Source organism: Heptranchias perlo, unplaced genomic scaffold (assembly GCF_035084215.1).
Source record: "Heptranchias perlo isolate sHepPer1 unplaced genomic scaffold, sHepPer1.hap1 HAP1_SCAFFOLD_138, whole genome shotgun sequence".
In the NCBI taxonomy this organism is placed as follows: Eukaryota; Metazoa; Chordata; class Chondrichthyes; order Hexanchiformes; family Hexanchidae; genus Heptranchias; species Heptranchias perlo.
Window position 1 is genome coordinate 1,110,235 of NW_027138624.1, and position 10,280 is coordinate 1,120,514.

The 10,280-nt window shown below is 44.5% G+C and overlaps 1 non-coding gene across 1 annotated transcript; it reads right to left on the minus strand.

Annotated features, from left to right (window-relative positions):
- Positions 1-1,701: 1,701 nt before the first annotated feature.
- trnal-cag (transfer RNA leucine (anticodon CAG)) lies at positions 1,702-1,784 on the minus strand. The gene has a single exon. It is a non-coding gene; the product is annotated as a tRNA-Leu (tRNA).
- Positions 1,785-10,280: the final 8,496 nt, after the last annotated feature.

A 10,280-nucleotide genomic window follows, 5' to 3' on the forward strand; every position in this document is an offset into this window, starting at 1 on the left:
GGGAAATATATTTTTTGCCTTTCGAAAAAAGACGCGAAAAGCAGAGACATGTTTTGTTTTCAACACGGCTGGTGAAATGGCCGGACTATCATAAATTAAGTCGCCTTTGAAACATTTAAAGGCGACTATCTAAAAATCACTTAGTGCAAATTTAAAATCACGGTCACTATTCATTTTGGTCTGAAAGAAATAACAATAAACATGTCAGTCAGTGCCCGCGGTGAGACGGTGTCGAACTTGTTTGTTGTGAAGTTCACCGCTGGGCTAAAGCTGACGCCGTTTAAAAAACGCGAACCCACTCAATGTAAAGGATGAGCTCACAAGCAACAGGTCCCGTCATCGTCAAACACCTCCTTTCTTGTTCAATGGAGGGAGCAGAGGCGTGTACATCATCAGACACCAGCAACTTTAAGAAATGGAACACATAAAGGCACAGATGCAAGTTCCAAATATTTTCAATGCAAAGTTATTTCACTTTATTTAAAGTGCCGTGAAGCTGAAAACGGGTCCCAGATGATTTGCGTTCACTCGTGACTTGTTTTCCAGTGTTTGTCCATCAGGTTTGCAATTCAACTTGTATTGGATATTGAAGATATTTCAGGATGATTGCACAACATACCATGTGTAAAGCAACCATCTTGATAACTTCAATCATCACACACTCTACATCGACGCTGCAGAGACCCCAGCACCCCTTTCAATATTGTTTTTCTTAACTCACAGTTTTCAAAAGGGAATTGGGTAAACGCTTGAATGGAAACTTTTGCAGGGCTATGGGGAAACAGCAGGCGAGTGGGACTAACTGGACAGCTCTTTCAGAGAGCTGGCACAGGCACGATGGGCCGAATGGCATCCGTATGGCGCTGTCTTATTCTATGATTCGATTAATAGATCAATTTCCGCCTTTCACTGAGCCTCCCTAAATGGAGCGCAGTAATCGTGTCCCTGTGAAATGAGCTCCTGAACAGTAATACGGAAATTAGCGTGGCTGAGCGGTTTGAAACTCTGGTTCGGCTCCTGGCAGGAAATTTCCTCTCTAAGTTTGATTAGTTTATCAATTATCTCCCCCCTTTCGATCTTAAATGTATTTACATATTTTTTGATCTCTTCTTCTACTGTCATGCCCACAATATTAGTCTCCCTGGTAAATACTGAAGCAAAGTGATTATTTAATATTTCTGCCATTTCGCTGTCATTGCCTGTGAGTTTGTCGTGTGTATCCCTTAGTGGCCCTATTCCTATCCTAAACTTTCTTTGGCTGTTGATGTGTCCAGAATACTTTGCTTTTTTTGATATTCCTTTTTGCCTTTCTAATAGTTCTTTCGACTTCTTTCCCATTCTTTTCACATTCCCCTATCTCCTTTATTGTCCAGTGTGGGCCTTTTTCTTTCGTTTCAATTTTACCCTTATTTCTTTATTCATCCCTGGTGTGTCATTTCTGGCTTGTTTGTTCTTGCTTTTTAGTGGGAGATATTTCTTCTGGACTCTATTGATCACCGTTTTAAATGTTTCCCACTGCTGTTCTATTTCTTTGTCCAGGTCATTAACATGTCAAACATTTCACCGTTGGAAACTTCTCAAGTCACATTTGCATGACAAAGCCAGTTGCTTTTGTGCGAGGAGCAAATCGACTTGGCAGTAAAATCAGCTGCAGCCCAATCCACAAATAAAATATTTCCACGCAATGGTAAAGATAACAAATGTCAGAAGTGGGACTCGAACCCACGCCTCCAGAAGAGACTGCGACCTGAACGCAGCGCCTTAGACCGCTCGGCCATCCTGACGACCGATTTCATGTTGCATTCTGCATCATTTCTGTACTGTTGGCCAGTGAAAGCATCATAAAAGTTTAAAATGTTACTCACCCAACGAAGGGCTCGAACCCACGATGAAGAACCTCGTGCTCTGTCCAACTGAGCTTGCCGGGCCTGAGCATTGTTCACCGCCTTATCTGTCATAACAGCAAGCAGGAGAAAGACTCCATTTCGAATTATTGCAATCAATTCTGAGGGACAGGATAAACTGTCCCTTCGAAAGGCACGGACGAATCAAGGACAGTCAGCATGGATTTGTTAAGGGGAGGTCGTGTCTGACGAACCTGATTGAATTTTTCGAGGAGTTGACAAGCAGGATCAATGAGGGTAGCGCAATTGATGTAGTCTCCGTGGACTTTAACAAGCCTTTTGAAAAGTTCCCACATGGCAGATTGGTCAAAAAAGTAAAGGCCCATGGGATACAAGGGAATGCGGCTTGTTGGATCCAAAATTGGCTCAGTGGCAGGAAGTTAATGGTCGACGGGTGTTTTTGCGGCTGGAAGGCTGTTTCCAGTGAGGTGCCGCAGGGCTCGGTACTTGGTCCTTTGATTTTTGTGGTATACATTAACAATTTGGACTTAAACGTCGGAGGCATGATAAAGACATTTGCAGGTGACACAAAAATAGGCCGTGTGGTTGATAGCGAGGTGGAAAGCTGTAGACTGTGGGGGTTCAGGCAATTTTCTGATAACAAAGCACGCAATCTATCTCTGAACGAATTTTGAACGAATACGTGTGTTTGACCCGGCACAGGCACGATGGGCCGAATGATCTCCTCTTGTGGACGAACATAATACGATGATACCAAGTGTTGTCAGATGGAATAGCAACACATTCCAAATAAGAGCAGAGAGAGGAAACTAGACTAACAGCATAACAGCACGGTGAGATATTGTATTTGAGAAGGATAAGGAGGGATAGTTTTTCATGGTGGTAGTCACATTGGGTATCAATTGTGACTTTGATAAGGACCATTTCATGCTGCGACAGTCTCTGTAACTGTGTGTGAGTGTGGGATTCATTTTGTATCTGTCTGTCTCTGGTGCTGTGTGTGAGTGTGGGATTCATTCTGTATCTGTCAGTCTCTGGGACTGTGTGTGAGTGTGGGATTCATTCTGTATCTGTCAGTCTCTGGTACTGTGTGTGAGTGTGGGATTCATTCTGTATCTGTCAGTCTCTGGTACTGTGTGTGAGTGTGGGATTCATTGTGTATCTGTCAGTGTCTGGTGCTGTGTGTGATTGTGGGATTCATTCTGTATCTGTCATTATCTGGTACTGTGTGTGATTGTGGGATTCATTCTGTTTCTGTCAGTCTCTGGTACTGAGTGTGATTGTGGGATTCAATGTGTATCTGTCAGTGTCTGGTGCTGTGTGTGAGTGTGGGATTCATTCTGTATCTGTCAGTCTCTGGTACTGTGTGTGAGTGTGGGATTCATTCTGTGTCTGTCAGTCTCTGGTACTGTGTGTGAGTGTGGGATTCATTCTGTATCTGTCAGTCTCTGGTGCTGTGTGTGAGTGTGGGATTCATTCTGTATCTGTCAGTCTCTGGTACTGTGTGTGAGTGTGGGATTCATTGTGTATCTGTCAGTGTCTGGTGCTGTGTGTGATTGTGGGATTCATTCTGTATCTGTCATTATCTGGTACTGTGTGTGAGTGTGGGATTCATTCTGTATCTGTCAGTCTCTGGTACTGTGTGTGATTGTGGGATTCATTGTGTATCTGTCAGTGTCTGGTGCTGTGTGTGAGTGTGAGATTCATTCTGTATCTGTCAGTCTCTGGTACTGTGTGTGAGTGTGGGATTCATTCTGTATCTGTCAGTCTCTGGTGCTGTGTGTGAGTGTGGGATTCATTCTGTATCTGTCAGTCTCTGGTACTGTGTGTGATTGTGGGATTCATTGTGTATCTGTCAGTGTCTGGTGCTGTGTGTGATTGTGGGATTCATTCTGTATCTGTCAGTCTCTGGAGCTGTGTGTGATTGTGGGATTCATTCTGTATCTGTCAGTCTCTGGAGCTGTGTGTGATTGTGGGATTCATTCTGTATCTGTCAGTCTCTGGAGCTGTGTGTGAGTGTGGGATTCATTCTGTATCTGTCAGTCTCTGGTGCTGTGTGTGAGTGTGGGATTCTTTCGGTATCTGTCAGTCTCTGGTACTCCATGAGAGTGTGGGACTCATTCTGTATATACAGTCTCCAGTACTGTATGTGGGAGTTGAATTCATCCTATTTGCAGTTACTCATACTGCATGTTAGTGTGGGATTCATACTGTACCTGTCAGTCTCTGGTACTTGATAAGAGTGTGGGATTTACTCTGTGTCTGTCAGTCTCTAGTACTGTATATGAGTTTGGGATTCCTTCTGCATCTGAGAGTTGGATTCATTCTGTGTCTGTGTGTCTCTGCTACTGTCTCTGAATGTGCGATTCATTCTGTATCTGTACGTAATTATTCTCTCAGATAATATTATAGCGTTCAATATTATAGCTTTAATATCTCAATGTTTAAATAGTTTTACTCCTTGTTTAATTGGTAAATATGGACGTACTTTCGGATTTGATGCTGGGGTTTTAATCAGATTATTTGTGTGCTTTTTGGAGTACGATTAAATCTGTATCTCTGTGAGTACTGTTGTGGATGATAATATATCTTTCAAACTGATAAGGTGACATTTTAGAATTGGTATGTAATGTGTAGATCAGTCTGTAGAAATGGAATTGATACCGTATCTTTCAGTCGAATATTGTATGAGATTTTTGGACTGGTATGTAATGTGTATCTCTGTCTGCACTACTAGAATTGATACTCTATCTTTAAATCTCATTCTACGAGTGCATTCTGAACAGGTATCTAATTTGTTTCTCAGGTTTACTATCTTTCAATATTTCTCAATCTGATACTCTGCCTGAGTTTTGGACTTGTATGCAATTTGTATCATATGATACACTTTTCGAATGGATATTGCATGTATTAAAGTCATGTGTGTGAGAGTTCTGGGCTAGTATTCAATTTGAATCTCGGGGTACATTATTGGGATTCATTCTGTACCTTTGAATCGGGTACCATGTGTGATTTCCATCTGGTATTTAATTCGTAGCTAATTTTGCTCTGTTGTGAGATTGACACAGTGCCTTTCACTCTGAGAGTGTGATTTTGGACTGGGATTTTTGTATCTACCTGTCATCGGGACTGAGTTAGGGGGAAATGGAACAGTGTCAGCCTCACCTACTCTGCTTGACTGTTGGATTGAAAATGTGTCTCTGGAAATTGTGATCAGTGTGGGACTGACTATTCCTGCTGTCTGAGACTGTGGAACTGATGAGCTGTCTGTGTCTCTGTGCTCTGTGAGTGATAATATACTTACTGTGTGTGAGAAGGAGCTGGCTGCATTGTTCCTTCTGCCTCGGGTGGAGGAAGCATCACATTTATTCTGGATCGTTCAAGGGTTTGCCTGTGGAAAGAAAATTATCTCTTGTTACTCAGGAACATGTGAGGGAGAAAATTCAAAAGTGATCAGTTTAATATCTCTGTTAATGATCATTTTGAATATCCACAAAATGAAATCCAGTGATACAAACAGTGTCAGTGTCTGACTCCACTGCAGTACTGCAGCACTCAGCTTCTGCATACCAGGTGTGTTGGGCTGTTTTACAACAATTCAATGACATCCAGACACGGCCCAACCCCTGCACTGATCCATGAATGGGACTACCCGATGGGGCAGGGACCTTTGTACAGGTCAGGTTTCTAATCCCCTCTCCCATGGGACTAACCGTTCAACCGAAACCAAACAGCCGCTGTTTAAAATGTGTCCTTCACACTTCTCACCTGATGCCTGCAATAGATGCTCTTTGTATAACTCCCCACATCCTTACTGTTTCCACTCTTCACTGTCCAATAACAATAAACAGGGTGAGGCTGGAACTAAACCAGGACCATTCACGACTGGTTTGGGGAGAGAAAGCAGCAATGATTTTAATAGCAGGTTCCTCCCATTCTCTCTCCCTTCCCCTGGACACACCCTGTACACACACAGCCCGAGAATGACCTCTCCTTTCCCCCCTCTCACTCCATGTTCCGTGACCAGTTCCTAATCCACTCCGCCTCTTACAAACAGCCCCCGGACTCCCCCAGAACTTCCCCCGGACTCAATGCCGATCTCTGAGCCCATCTGCGGACACGGTCCCGAAGCGATCATCTGCTGTAACGAGGCTGCTCTTTGCTCCCTTCCCCCGGGGGCCGTGATCGCTCCATTCCCAGCTGTTTTAAACTATCTTCTTCCGCTCACTGAGGGAATGGCGCCCACAATTCCCAATCCAAAAATCGATGGAAACTTTCCCCAATTGGAATTTTTCCGAGTCTGAGCAAAGTAAGTGGGTCTGGGGGAGAGGTCAGAGGGAATGGGGTCCACAGGCAGTGCAGGAACAGGAACCCGAATGGGAAACAGATGGGATTCCACCAGTGCCTAACGCTGGAATCCAGACTGACTTTACAATCTCCAACTATTAAACTAGATGTTTCCATCCCTGCTGTTTCTCTCGGGGTCTTTTGATGGTAAAGAGCCTTTCAGAGATAAAGTGAGCGGCTGTGAAATCAGCCAATGGATTCTCTTCATTAATGGCCCCTATAATGTGTGACTGGGAGAGGATTTCCCAAACCAATCCTGGAGAAACATGGGAGGAAAGTGGGAGTCGGTGTATTTGCTGGGACCGTGTAGGGTTAATATCAGGCAGCAACAGTCGCAGATTAATTTAACCGGAGTGAAACTGTAGGTCACTGAGAGTAATATCGAACAGCCCTGAGCTGTAAAACTGCAGATAGTACAACAGGCATTAGAGGGTTAAATGTGACCCATTGTTTCTGTCCCTCTCTGTACTGTCCCCGAGTGTGGGATTAATAGTGTTTCTGACCCTTGTACAATATCAGTGAGAGATGAGATTGCATCTTCTGTCTCTCCAACGCGATCTTTCTGGATAAAACGGCACTTTACCGGTCAGTCTGGAACTAATACTGTTAACGTCTGTCTGTCACTGTGTCTCACCGCTCTCTCTGTCTCTCTCACCGTGTCTGCCTCCCTCTCTCTCTCTGCTGCTGTATATGAAGGCGGATACTGCTATTGAGCGTGATTTGGACACAGATAGGGAGTGTAAGACTGATACTGTCTCTCTCTCTCTCTATTGCTGGACATGAAAGTGGGATACTGTCTGATATAAAATAGAGAGAATGAGATGTCCGGGCCGGGCCTCACTGTAACTGGGGATGTGTTCGGCTCCAGTCCCAGTTAATGGTCATAATCTTTTCACAGATTCAGGGCGAGAGTCTCTGTGAGACGGTAACACTGGCGGAGAAACTCCGCGTCATAACTCAAACCCCAACACATGAGATTCTCCAAATAAGCTGGAATAAGGTGTTTGTAAAACGCTGAACCCGTCTGGGAGGGGATGTGTGGGGAGATCGAACAGGGAAACAGACTGAAATGGAGGAGCCGAGTTGACTTGTTATTGAATGGACTGTATTTAGGCAGGAATATTAACGATTTCTCATTGTAACGGGGCTTATTTGAAAGCTTCGGGTTTTGGGAATCCTTGAATATGAAGCCCGGGTCTGTCAGGGTTTGTGCGGAGCGCTGAGGTTCGGTTCTATTATCGATAAACGGTTTGAAACTGTCGGATGGAGAGAACTGGAGGTGGAGCTGGAAGATCAGAGGCCGCTCTCCACTCTGTCACTCTGACTGTCTCCTCCCCTCCCGATTTCTCTGTTTAATCCCCCATATGGAACCAAAGCGAGTCGTTGGACTCTAAACACGGTTTACTCGTTAACAGGACGAAAGGCGAGTAATGTTCCTGATCTCCTGGGCACCAGGCAATTCACTGTTATTTGTTTCTGTACAGAGTTACATTTCAGTGATTCCCCAGTGAGTTTGTAAATAATCCAACAAAATAGAACAGAAACGGAGCGAAGCGCTGAATTCCACAGATGTAGAAAGGTTAGTCGAGCAGTTCTGGTGATTCTTTACGAGCCCAGCATGGCAAGTAGTTTAAATAAATACAAGAAAACTGGTGATGTGTGGGCTGGGTTCTATAAGTCACCGTTTAAAGTACCGGACTGAGGTCACTGCCGCGACTCCAGTCCCATTAATACCTCATCTCGTCCACAACGAGACAAAAGCAGCTCAAAGCCACACTGGGAGCATGATATCAGGGTCTCCTTTCAGACAGCAACCAGCCCTTTCACAGATACAGAGGGTGGCTCTGAAAAGAGCCTTTACATCGAGTTACATTGAAACGACAGCACAGAAACAGGCCATTCGGCCCAACTAGTCTATGCCGGCGTTTATGCTGCTCATGAGCCTCCTCCTTCCTTACTTCATCTCACCCGATCTGCATATCCTTCTGTTCCTTTCTCCCTCATGTGCTGATCTATCTTCCCCTTAAATGCCCCTCTGTTATTTGCCTCAGCTGCTCCTCGTCGTTGCAAGTTCCACATTCTAACCACTCTCTGGGTAAAGCAATTTCTCCTGAATTCCCGATTTGATTTATTAGCGACTATTTCATGTTTATTACCTGAAGTTTTGGACTCCCCACAAGAGGAAACATTTTCTCTACATCTATCCTAACAAACCCTATCATTTTCTTTAAAAACCTCGATCAGATCAACCCTCAGCCTTCTCTTTTCTAGTGAAACGAGACCCAGTCTGTTCAGTCTTTCCTGATAAGAATAACTTCTCATTTCTGGTATCATCCTTGTGAATCTTGTTTGCACCTTCTCCAATGCCCCTATGTCTATCATATGGAGACGAGACCTGTTCGCAGTATTCCAAGTCTGGTCGAAACAAGGTTCTATACAAGTTTAACATAACTCCTTTGCTTTTCAACTCTATCCCTCTAGAAATGAATCCTAGTGTTTGATTTGTCTTTTTATGACCTGATTAACCTGGGTCGCTACTTTTAGTAATTTGTGTATCTGTACCACTAGATCCCTTTGCTCGTCTATCCCGTTTAGACTCTTATTATCCAAGCAGTGTGTGACCTCCTGATTGTTCATTCTGCAAGTTTATTTATGTCCTCTTGCATTTTGATGCTTTCTTCCTTTGTATTAACTAAATCCCCCAAGTTGGTGTCGTCCACAAATTTTGGAATTGTACTTCCGATTCCCGAATCCCAATCGTTAAAGTAAATTGTTAAGAACAGTGGTCCCAGCAACTGGAACTCCACTTCCCACCTTTTGCCAGTCTGAGTAGCGACTCTTCACCTCTATTCTCGGCTTTCAGTTTTGTAGCCAACTTGCTATCCATTCTGCCAACTGATCCTGACTCCACGTGCTCTGAACTTAGCCATGAGTCTACAATGTGCTACATTATAGAAGGCCTTCGGAAAATCCAAATATATCACATCTACTGCATTAAACTTGTCTACACTTTCTGTTCCTTCTTCAAAGATTTCAATCAGGTTGGTCCTGTCCTTTGGGTTATCAGATTAAGCCTTGGCCGGTTTACTTGCTCTTGGAGCTCACAATGCTGGTTTTCTTCGGCAGCAGCACGGCCTGGATATCAGTCAACACCCTGAGCGATGGTCACCCGTCCCAGCAGCTTGTTGAGCTCCTCGTCGTTGCGGATGGCCAGCTGCAGGTGTCTGGGGATGAGGCGGGTCTTCTTGATTGTCCCTGGCCGCGTTGCCGGTCACCTCGAGGATTTCAGCCGTCAGATACTCGATGCACAGCAGCCAGATAGACCGGGGCTCCGGCACCCACACGTTCAGCATAGTTCCCCTTTCGCAGGAGCCTCTGAACACGGGTAACAGGGAACTGCAGTCCGGCCCGGGATGTGCGAGACTTGGCCTTGGACCGAGTTTTACCGGCGGTTTTTCCTCTTCCAGACATTTCCACAATCTCACAAACACTTTCACAAAGAATGAAGAAATCCTCCCGCACTCGCCCTTCTTATACCTTCTGGAGGAGTACAGCGGGGGCACTTGTGATGGGTCTCTCTCAGAGTGTTTACACTGCCCGCTCACCCTCACTGATATTCTATCTTTGAACTGCTGTAATATTGTCCTTTAGTAATATTGCTGCTCCTCCTCCTTTCCCTATTTCCCTGTCCTTTCTAAAGATATTATAGACTTGAATATTAAGCTGCCATTCCTGCCCAGTTGGTAGTCAGGTCTCTGTAATGATTTAATGTAATTATTTAACTTTACTCAATCGCTGATGTGAGCTGTGGTAAAATGTATTTCCAGCTGGTCAAGTATTGCAGGTATCGACTGTCTCTTCAGTCCGATATCAGGTGAAGAATTACTGGCTGGTGTGGAATTTCCATTGATTGGGGGTTGGTGAAATCTACTGGGCGGAAACAGGAACTGCAACAGAGCGAGAAAGGATCCGTCAGAAACCAGTTCAAATGAAGAACAAAATCCAACAGCCTGCAGTGTCTGGTCAGGATCTGATGTTTGGGAACTGTTTTATTGTTGATTATTTTCA